Raw genomic sequence first — 11,714 nt, 5'->3', positions numbered from 1 at the left:
CGCGGCGTCAGGGGGCGGAGCCAATGACGCAGCGTGACGCGGTGACGGCAGACGCCGTCAGCTGACCCGGAACAGCGGGAGTTTTGAAAATGGAGACCCCCCGACAAGCTTCCACTGACAGCACACCTTCAGAGAAGGATTTATCTGTCTAATCTGGTTCTGTCTGCGTTCTGCATCATGACTACAAAGGAACCAGAGATGGAAGCCCTGCAAACTGTAAGTGTTACTTGTTGCAGGAATGTTATGCTCGGGGATTTAGCATTGTGTGTGTGTGTGTGTGGGGGGGGAGGGGTTCCCTTATGTGCATGCATGTATATTCTGCAGGACAGGGAATCCACCCGGTCTAAACAGGACCTAAAGGAAAAACACAGGAAAGGCGCTCTGTCTTTAAAAAAAAACAAAAAAAAAAACTGGACGAGGCTTATAAAAAAGCCGCTATGTCCCGATTGTACCTCCCAGATCCTTACGGATGAACAGGCGCATTCAGGGAAGATATTAGATCCCTGGTTAGAGAGGAGGTCCGGGCATCGATTTCCAGTCTCCCCCCAGCTCAGCGGAAGGAAGGGCCGCTAAAAGGGCGAGCCACATACCGCTAACGAGCTCAGAGTCTGAGCAATCCCTGGGCGACTTGTCAGATGGCGAACTCTTTGACCGTGCCCCTGACGCCAGGGATGAGAATAAAAAGTACTATTTCTCATCTGGGGACCTGGTTGACCTGATCACAGCAGTCGGGGATACAAGGAAGGTCGAGGATGTGGTCGAGCCAAGGTCTGTACAGGACGTCGTGTCCGGCGGGCTCAGACCAAGGAACCGCACAGGGTTCCGGTTAATGATACCCTGAAGAAAGTAATCACGTATGAGTGGGCTGCGCGGACAAACACCTCTATTTGTCCCGCGAATATAAAGAAAGTCTCCGCTTTGCGGAGAAAGACGTGCGCATCTACGCACGGTCCGGGAGCACGGCGGGCCACAGGTCTGACCGCCTGGGGTTCACCAGGTCGAAGCGGCGGACCAGAGGTCCTTGGGTCCCCTCCTTCCCCTGCCACAGCTCAGCGCAGTGGTTTCAGCTGGGGAGAGCGGCGGGCCATAGGCTCAGATGCCTCTCTCCTCCAAGCATGCCGGTGCGGCCGCGCGCGGCGTCGGGCACAGGTGGCCATAATGGCCAAAAAGACAGCCCTGCCATTCAAGGAGCCTGGCAAACAACGGCCTATACGCTGAAGTCCAATATCGCAGCGACTTCTGTGGCGAGGTCGATGTTCCTCTGATTGGGGGAACTCGACGACCAGAGTAAACAGAAGGCCCCTAGAGATGCGTTACTGGAATGCATGCCTCTACTTAGATCAGCAACAGGCGGTCTGGCTGAAAACATGTAAAGCAGATATGGCTTCCAAAGGAAGGCCGTGTAACATCTCGGTTTCATGGCCAGCACATCTTTGGCGCGGACTTGGAGGAGATCCTAAAAAGAGCTACCGACAGGACCCACAGTTTCCCGGACCAAGCAAGAACGGGATTTCCCCACAAACCTCAGCCATCCTTCAAGCCATACCGAGGCAAAGGAAAGACGGGGTGCTGGTCTTACCCCAAAGGAGGCAGGGGTAAGACAAAAACAACCCCTGCCCCTGTAGGCAAGTACCAGGTGGGGGGCAGACTATTGAGCTTTCCCGGCCGCCACGCAATCCCCCGCCTTGCAGGGTATCTTTAGAAATGAAATTTCTAAGGTGCTACAGATGGGGGCGGTAGTCCAGGTCCCCGCAGTCGAACAGGGCTTGGGGTTCTACCCACCCCTATTTCTGATATAAAAAAAAACCGAACAACAGTTTCAGATGATCCTTAATCTGAAGGGCCTGAACAGGTTGATTACCTACAAAAGGTTTAAGATGGAAACCATCAGGTCTGCAGTAACTCTGATCAAAAGAGGGGACTTTATGAGTACCGTCGATCTAAAGGACGCGTACTACCACGTCCCAGTCCTGTTGGAACATCACAAGTACCTGCGGTTTGCCATCAGCATGGGCAGCCGTGCACACCATTTTCAATTCCAGTGCCTACCCCTCGGAATTTCAACGGCACCCAGGATATTCTCTAAAATAGTGGCAGAGATGGTGGCGCATCTCCAGGTGGCAGGCATAAACCTTGTCCCATACCTGGACGATTTCCTGGTAATAGCATCCGCGCCGAAGATCCTCAAAGAGGATACCAGCCGAATCATCTCCCTATGTCAGAGACTGGGGTGGATAGTTAACTTCCCTAAATCTAGTCTTCTCCCCGAGACGCGAAAGACCTCCTGGGGGTACAGATAGACTCAGCGTCTCAGATCTTGTCTTTGCCTCCACCCAGGCAGGAAAACCTCAGGCTGGCAGCACAGCAATGCGGCCAGAAGAAACAAATAACGATTAGGGACGCAACGAGGCTCCTGGGCCTCATGACCTCCTGTGTCGGCATTATTCCTTGGGCCCAGGCTCACCCAAGGACGCTACAGAGAGCCACCCTGGGCAACTGGGACGGGGCAACGACCTCTCTGGACCGCAGAATGCCCGTGTCATCAGCGGTCACAAGGTCCCTCCGCTGGTGGCGGTCAACTGGCAACCTAGAGGCGGAGTCCCCATGGGTGACAGAGCCCTTCATCTCCGTAGTCACCAACGCAAGCCAGCCTGGCTGGGGAGCGCAAGTGGGGCAGCGTTTGCTCCAGGGCAAATGGGGTCCGACATTGCGTGCCTAGACCTCACATTTCAGAGAGCTTAGGGCCATCTGGGAGCATGTTAAGATCTTCTCTGATAACGGGACCGCCGTTTCACTTATTCACCACCAGGGAGGCACCAGAAACTTTCACCTGCTGAAATTAACAGCCCGGATTTTCCGATGGGCCGAGTCCATGGTACAGTCCCTGACAGCGGTCCATCTCAAAGGATCCCAGATCCTGACAGCCGACTTTCTAAGTCAAATAGGCCTAGACCCCGGGGAATGGTCTCTGAATCAAGAGGAATTTCGTCTCATTACAGAAACCTGGGGCAGTCCACAGGTGGACCTGTTTGCGAGCAGCAAAAATTCAGAATGTCCCGCCTATTCTTCCCTAGATCCGAGGGACAAGTCCGAGGGGTTAGACGCCTTTTCCCATAGTTGGGATTTCAGTCTGGCGTACGCCTTCCCCCTTCCCCATACCCCTGATCCCGAGAGTTCTTCAGAAGGTCCAGCAGAGCAACATCACGCTGATCCTGATCACCCAACACGGGGAAAAAAGGGCATGGTTTCCGGTGCTCCTAAAGCTCGCCATCTCGGAGCCAATCCGCCTTCCATCCAGGAAGGACCTTCTAGCGCAGGGCCCAGTTCTGTGCCCCAACCTAGAGAGACTGAACCTCGCAGTGTGGATATTGAGGAACAGACGCTAAGGCAAGGTCTGTCCTCCAGAGTTATCGCGACTCTACGCCAGTCCCGAAAACCTGTAACCTCCGCTACATATAATAGGATCGGGGAAAAAATTCTCCTCCTGGAGGGGGCTTGAGGTCTCCAATCCTGACACTTTGGTGGCGGAGATTTTGGACTTCCTCCAGATAAGAACCTGAGACCAGGAACCCTGGAAGTACAGGTAGCAGCGCTCTCATCCATTCTAGACCAACCTTGGGCAGATCATAGACTGATCCGCAGGTTCATGAAAGCGGCAGAAAGAATGCGGTCAGTTAGCCGTAGTACAGTCCCCCCCCCCCCCCCCCCCCCCCTGGGACCTGAACCTAGCTCTCCAAAGCCTCTGCAAAGACCCCCTCAACCTATCGATCAGATTCCAATTAGGTTCCTCATGTTTAAAACTGTGTTCCTGGTAGCTATCACAGCAGCAAGGCACGGAAGCGAGCTCCAGGCCCTATCTTGTAAGATGTCTTACCTACTAAGCCAGGACGATAGGGTCATACAAAAAACAGACCCCCGTTTTTCTTCCAAAGGTAGCCTCAAAATTCCACAGACAGCAAGAAATTATCCTCCCATCCTTCTGTCAAAATCCCCAAAACGATAGGGAAAGAGACTACCATAGCCTGGATGCAAGGAAGGCCATTCTATGCTACCCAGAGCAGACATCCTTTTAGGAAGGCTGACTGTCTTTTGTTCAATTTCAGGGGCCAGGCAGAGGAAGAGCGGCTTTTAGGAGACCCATTAGCCACCGGATAAAATCCACCATCCAGCAGGCCTACTCCGTCCTGCAACAGCGCTATCCCGGAAGGACTCAAGGCCCATTCTACCAGGGCAGTATCCTGCTCCTGGGCAGAGAGGGCTATGGCGACGCCGGACCAAATCTGTAAGGCAGCCACATGGTCCAACCTGCACACATTCGCAAAACATTACAGGCCGAATGCGGACCTCTCCTCCGATCTCTCTCTTTCGGGAGAGAGGTCCTGCAGGCAGTGGTCCCTCCCTAAAGAGTTAATCTGGTATACTCCATGTCTGCCGTCAGGATGACGCCGGGAAAAGGGAGTGAATTTCTTACCGAAAATTCCTTTTTCCCGAGTCATCCTGACGGCACGTATTTCCCTCCCAAAAATTCACACGTTTATATAAACGTTTATGCGGGCACGAATCTGTAGCCCAGAGGCTCCTATGTTGGACATTTCCTTTTATGCGGAAAATTTGTGCATATTATCTTGTGTTATGTCCGGGTAAGCTACCCTCTTCTTGTTTATGTTCAAATGAAACTAACCATGTTATTTTTTTCGGAGCAAATAAATATCTTCCTTGGTTAACCACGCCATGTCCATGTAAGTAATTTAGAAGACACTGGTGAATGGGAGACGGGAGGAGCTTTTTAAAGTCTCTTGCTTCCTGTCCCTACAAGGTCAAGGTGCAACCTCCATGTCTGCCGTCAGGATGACTCGGGGAAAAAGGAATTTTCGGTAAGAAATTCACTCCCTTTCCTGAAGGGCTTTGTTGCCTCTAGGTACGCTAGTACTACTCTCCTCAAATCTCAGTGCTGGAGTTTTTGTTTCTTTTCGTTCTTAAAGTCCTGACAGAAGGATGGAATAGTAATAGTCTGATTCCTATGGAAACCAGACAGGACCTTGGGCTGAAAGACTGGGTACAAAGTAAGTGAAATCTTATTAGGATGAACGGTCATATACAGGATACTGCCTGGATCTCGCCTACCCGTATGGCCGACGTAATAGCCACAAGGAGGGCCACTTTATAAGTCAAGACAGCGATGGGTAAATTCATAAGAGGCTGAAATGGCAGGTCACAAAAAGCTTGGATGACTATAGACAGGTCCCATAGAGGGGCGGTAGTTCTAACAAATGGGGGAAGTCTACTCCCACCCCTAAAAAATTTTCTAACCCATCTGTGCGCCGCAAGTGCACAGTCCAAGAACGCCCCCAAGGCAGCAACCTGGATCTTCAGGGTGTTTGCGCTTAACCCCTTATCCAAGCGCTCCTGAAGGAACTCCAGGATTTTGGGGATGTCTGGATGTTCTAAATCCTATATGTTCTGGCCCATCCCCTCTGAGAATTTCTTCCAAACCCTTGAGTATATCTTTTTAGTTGAGGGCTTAAGGCTCTGGCAAATAGGAGACACTGCTTTGTTGGACAGACCCTTCCCTAAGAATTTTACCCACTCAACATCCAGGCTGCCAGCCTGAATTTCTGAACCTCTGGGTAACAGAGCTGGCCCTGACGAAGGAGATCCGGCCTTGGTGGGAGGTGGACTGGATCTCCGACTGAGAGGGATCTCAGGAGAGGAAACCAAGGCCTCTTGGGCCAGTAAGGATCCACCAGAATTACTGACATTTTTGATCCCTGTAGATTCCTTAGGAAGAACAGAATCAGAGGAAAAGGGGGGGAACATGTAGGCGAGAGGGCGTCCATGCCTCGGGTAAAAAAAAAAGCAGGCATTTGGCGTTCTTGTTGGGGGCGAAGAGATCTAGCTGAGGAGCCCCCCCACTTTGTGACGAGTGATTCAAACGCCTTGGGATGCAGCTCCCAGTCTTCCGGATCCACCTCTCTCCTGCTCAGAAAATCCGTGGTTGTGTTCCCTGCTCCTTTTTATATGAAAAGCCGACAACAATCGGGTTGTATGTTCTGCCCAACGAAGGATCTTTTCTGCCAGTTGCTGAAGCAGAGGATTCCTTGTGGTACCCATGCAGTCATGTTGTCTGGGAAAACCCTAAGGCTGAACCTTCTTCATGATTGTGCTGTTTCCTTAGGGAGGGTAAGGACGAACCATGACGATGGGAATCCAGGATTACCCCTAAAATTTTTTTCCTTCTTTTAAAATTGCAGGAGAATCCGCCGCTAGGAGAATATCATCCAAATATGGGATGATAATTATTCCCATTCTACAAAGGGGGGCAATCTCGATAATCACCTTGGAGAAGAACCGCGCAGTAGAGAAAATCTCAAAGGGAAGGCAAATAAATTGAAAGTGACAGATTGATCCTTCAATTTCTAGCACAAATCTTAAGAACTTTTGCGAGTTGGGGTAAATGGGAATATGATGATACACGTCCTTAAGATCAATAGTGGCCATAACACTATCTGCTCTAATTAAAGGGGTTAAGGTTTTAATGGTTTCCATTTTAAACTTCCTATATACTATAAAGTTGTTTAGGCTTTTAAGTTGTTTAGCTTTTTGACGCTCTAGTATGGGGACGGGAATGATGGCCCCCCAGGTCTAATAGCCCCTGTACTCCTTTAAGAGCTTGCCATAATACGGGAGATTGTACGGACGTGACCCCAACTCAATTTTATACCCCTTGGCCACTAGATGTAGTATCCACTCATTGGATGTGACATCCTGCCATTGGGTATGGAAGCTAGCTAATCTCCCACCCACTTGTTGTGAAGATGTAGGATCAGTGATAATGGTCGGAGCCTTACCCCTTCCTCCCTTGGCATAAGACAATCTCCCAGTCTTCCCTTTCCCCACATAGGCCGAGGACGAGGTGTAAATAGTCCTTTGGGCTGTCCGAGGTGTAAATAGTCCTTTGGGCTGTCGGTCAATTGGAAGCCCCTGGCTTTTGTCCGCCGCTTTTTCTAGAAGGCAATCCAGGTCCGGCCCGAAAATATGGTGACACTGAAAGGGTAAGGCACACAGCTTGTTTTTAGAGGTTGTCACCCGACCAGGCCTTCACCCAGGCCGCCCTTCTGGCTGTGTTGGATAAGGCTGCAGTGTGAGCCCCAAATCGAACTGACTCCATGGACGCATCTGCCAAGAAGCTCGTGGCCATTTGAAGCAAGGGAATGCCGCTAGCGATTTCCTGAATTGTGGCTTTTTGGTCTTTTTTTTTTTTTTTTTTTTTTTTAATTTATTTATTTTTTAACGTAGATAATTGGTCGAGCCAGACCACCATAGAACGTGCTACCACAGTAGCCACAATATTGCATTTTCTGATCAGGCCTGGCACAGTCCATGCTCTTTGCATGACTATATCCACCTTACTGTCCATAGCGTCTTTCAGGTGAGATGTCATCAAAAGGCACACCGGATGGCCTTGTCACCATGAAAGTGGCTGCATCAATTTTGGAAATTTCCTCAATGGTGGCGACATCTTCTTATGAGAACAAGAGTCTACATGAAAAACCGACTTGTGTGGTGGTAGAAGACCCGCAAACATCTCGTCCTGCGCTGTACAGGGTTGTTGTGCCTCATTCTCAACCTGCTTGGTCTTACGGACTACTTTGAGCAACTGATCCATGTTATAGGAGGAGAATAACTATTTCCTTTCCTCCTGCACCACCTCACTCAATTCCCCAAGGAAAAAAAATCTTCCGTCATGTCCGAGTCAGAATCTGCCACCGCCAGAGTTGTCCTAGCGGCCCCGGAGGGCCCGGGCTGGAGCTCTAAAAGAGAAGACTGCACCTCTTCACGGACCACTGCCCTGATATCGAACATAAAAGATAACTTTTCTTCTTGCAATATTTTAGCTGAACAAGCAGCGCAAAATGTTTTAGTGTAAGGCTGGGTTCACGCAGGGCTGACTTGCAGCCGAAATTCCGTCCGGAATTTTGCCGTGGCAAATCCGCCTGCGGCTGCTAAGCCCAGGGTTAGCCAACCATGTGGACAAGATTTAGCTGCGGCCAAACCACGAGATTTCCGCCGGGAATCCGGCATGTGAGAACCAAGCCTAAGCCTCCTCCAACTTTGTCAAACACATTGGACATTTCTTACTCCTTCTCCTAGCCTGCCTGGGCTTTTAAGTATCCCTGTCCTGCAATGACAAGGAATACTCATTAAGTGAAGTGAGTATGGTGTAGGTGCATTTCTGGTCGGCTTACAGGACCACTTACAGTCTGGAGACTCTCTGGCCGACATTCTTGCAGTGTGTCCCGGAATCCTTCCTTAGAACCGGAGACCAGCCTGTATATGCCACCTGCAGCGTTCCTCCAGTGCAGGGGCTTTATAATTTTGAATTTGGCAGACTTTCCGCTAAGCCACACCTCCCCCACCGACTCCCCGCCCCTTTATGGAGTGTCTGACGTCAGCTGCTGACATCCCGTGTCATCAGCCGTGCTGGGGATCCTGAGGCAGTGGCCGCCTGGATGACGGCCGCGGTGATGCCAGCAGCCCCCGGTTGGGACCCAGATGAGGTACTTCTCACTGGGGTAACTGGGGCTGCCACCATCCGATGATGCCGCCATGCGACCCCCCCCCCCCCCCCCCCGACCGGGGTAAGTCTTCCTGGCAGCATGCGGTGGAGTCTCTGCTGCTGTTGTCCTGTAGGGACAGGAAACACTGGTGTTTGGTGGAGGGGGGGGGGGGGTCCTTTTATTCTCTGCCTCTTCCTGTCCCTACAGGCCAAACCTCCATCATATGCTGTCATGATGTCGTAGGAAAAAAAAATTAAGCCATAGTTGTTTTTTTTTTAAGGTTTTCTTTTAGGGGGTTCACCATATGGTGTAAGTGGAATGTTTAATTTTATTCTGCAGAGCTTTGTAGGAAAAAATTTGTTTAACCCCTTCCCGCTCCTGGACGTACCTGGTACGTCATGGCAGCCTGGTACTTCCCGCAACATGACGTACCTGGTACGTCCTGGAGATAGCACGGGATCACATGTGATCCCGCGCTATCCCGCAGCGGGAGCCGGCTGTCAGTCACAGCCGGCGTCCCGCTCCAACAGCGGGGGGGCATCGGAGATGCGCCCGCCGCTGTTAACCCCTTCCCTGCCGCGATCTAAGTAGATCGCGGCAGGGAAAGAGTTCACAGAGGGATCGCGATCCCTGTGTGTCTCCGGCCGGAACTCGCGATGTTATCGCGAGAGCCCGGCCTGTCACCATGGCAACAGGACGCCAGACACTGGCGTCCTGTATTGCCTGTGCCTATTATCGCTGTACAAGCGATAAGGCATGGCAGAGCAGTAGCTCTGCCATGCCTTATGACAGCGATCATAGGCACAGTGATGTAAGTCCCTCAGAGGGACTCAAATAGTATTAAAAAAAAGAAAAGAAAAGTGTAAAAAAAATAAAAATGTAAAAAAAAAATGTAAAAAACCCCTTTTTTATGCTTTTTCTAATATTAGCATAAAAAAAGGGAAAAAAAACTAAAACCCCACATATTGGGTATTGACGCGTCCGTAACGACGTGTACAAAAAGTTGAACACGCTTTTTATTTTGTACGACAAAAAGCGTAAAAAAAAACGCTAAAAAACAGAGGCAAAATGCTAATATTTAGCATTTTGCCTCACAAAAAATGCAATAAAAGTGATCAAAAAAGCCGTACATTTCCCAAAATGGTACCAATAAAAACTACAGCTCGTCTCGCAAAAAATAAGCCCTCATAGAGCTCCGTACATAGAAAAATAAAAAAGTTACAGGACTTTGAATGCAGCTATAGAGAAAAAAAAAAGATTTCCAAAAAAAGGGGGTTTTATTGCAAAAAAGTGTAAAAACCTAAAAAAAATATAACAATTTTGGTATCGTTGTTACCGTACCGACCCGCAGAAAAATTTTAGTGTGTCATTTATGCTGCATGATTAACGCTGTAAAAAAAAAAAAAAAATCTATGGCAGAATTGATGCGTTTTCTCTCCCTGTTATCATTAAAAAAAAAAAAAAAAAAATTTACGATATTGTCTATATACCCAAAAGTGGCACCGATAAAAACTACAGATCGCCACGCAAAAAACAAGCCCTTACACGGCCGCGTCCACGGAAAAATAAAAAAGTTATGGCTTTTGAAAAATGGAGATGGAAAAATACCAAAAAATCGCTTGGTCCTCAACGCCAAAATAGGCCATGTCATTAAGGGGTTAATATATATATATTTTTTTTTTTTTGTCCCTCCAAGGGGCCTGGAAGATACAAAGTTTCAATCGCTGCTACTTATGTAGTTTAGTATAATATACCTTTTGAATGACCAGCAATCAGATCCCGACAGAGGCAGGAGTGGATAGGCTCGCTTGCCTGGCAGATCTGGAGCCCTTACTGAGACCTCCAGCTGCCTTGGGAATCCATCGGCACCCGTGATCACATTGAGGTGTCAATTGGCTGCTAGGAGAAGCTATTGATCGTGGTAGGTAAGGTGTTATTGCAGAGTCCTGGCTGTCATCTGACATCCGAGACCCAGCTTTTCTGTGCGCAAGATCCCCATGCCGACCTTAGAATAGGCCAGTGTAAAAATGTGTATGGCTGGTCAGTAAGGGGGTAAGGATTTTCTGTTGCAGCTGAGGTAGGTATTATGATTAGAGATGAGCGAGTATACTCGGTAAAGGCAATTGCTAGAGCGAGCATTGCCTTTATCGAGTACCTGCCCGCTCGAGATGAAAGGTTCGGGTGCTGGCGTGGGGGAGCGGTGAGTAGCGGCTGCCAGCAGGAGGGAGCGGGGGGGGGGGGGGAGGAGGAGGAAGAGAGAGATCTCCCCTCCGTTCCGCTCTCCCTCGCGGCTCCCTGCCTGCCGCCGGCACCCGAACCTTTCATCTCGAGCGGGCAGGTACTCGCTAAAGGCAATGCTCGCTCGAGCGAGTGAGTATACTCGCTCATCTCTAATTATGATCTGTATCAGAAGTACGTATAATGGGGTCCCAGAGCAGCTAAGGTGAGTTATATGGTTCTGCAGCAGTGGAGGTTATTTGATTTTCTGTAGTCTCTCCGATGCATATTATGAGGTTCTATCAGGCGACGAAATACTTTGGATGGGCAGCAGGTGGGCAGATGTAAACAAGGGAAACTTTTATGAAATCCATGCCAACAATGCCGTCCACATAAAGGTCAACTACAAAGAAATCTGGTTAATATGTTCTTATTCCTTGGGTTCTTCATTGATGGATGAGCTAAAGTATTGATTAGCACTGGGGCATAGGGCCATAGTAAGCATGGACCTGATATGGAAGTGCAAGGATGTCTTGGTCATCATTAAACGAAGGTTAATTGCAGCCGTTGTCTTCCTGATTGCAACATATAACTGTGAACCCGGACATTGAGGATAGCAAGCAGAAGAAACATTGATGTTTTCGAGCTGTGGTGTTGGAGAAACATCTACGAATCTCTAGCTAGGGTCACGAACAAAGCTGTCCTGGATGGCATCAACACAGAGGTGTCCCTGGAAGGCAAGATCACAAGACCAAGACCAAGACTGACTTCACATGACTAGGGCCAATTCAGTGGAGAAAGAGATGCTACTAGGAAGTCAGTGGTAAAAGGAAATGGGAAAGACAAAGGACACATTAGTTGAATACCATCAAGAAGGTCGCAGCAATGGACATGGGGCAACTAAAAGCGGCCATAGAGAAGCATGGAGAGGACTGGCCT

Source organism: Eleutherodactylus coqui, chromosome 5, assembly GCF_035609145.1.
Source record: "Eleutherodactylus coqui strain aEleCoq1 chromosome 5, aEleCoq1.hap1, whole genome shotgun sequence".
Taxonomy (NCBI): Eukaryota; Metazoa; Chordata; class Amphibia; order Anura; family Eleutherodactylidae; genus Eleutherodactylus; species Eleutherodactylus coqui.
The sequence above is the reverse complement of the archived record's forward strand: the minus strand, read 5'-3'. Positions refer to the sequence as shown.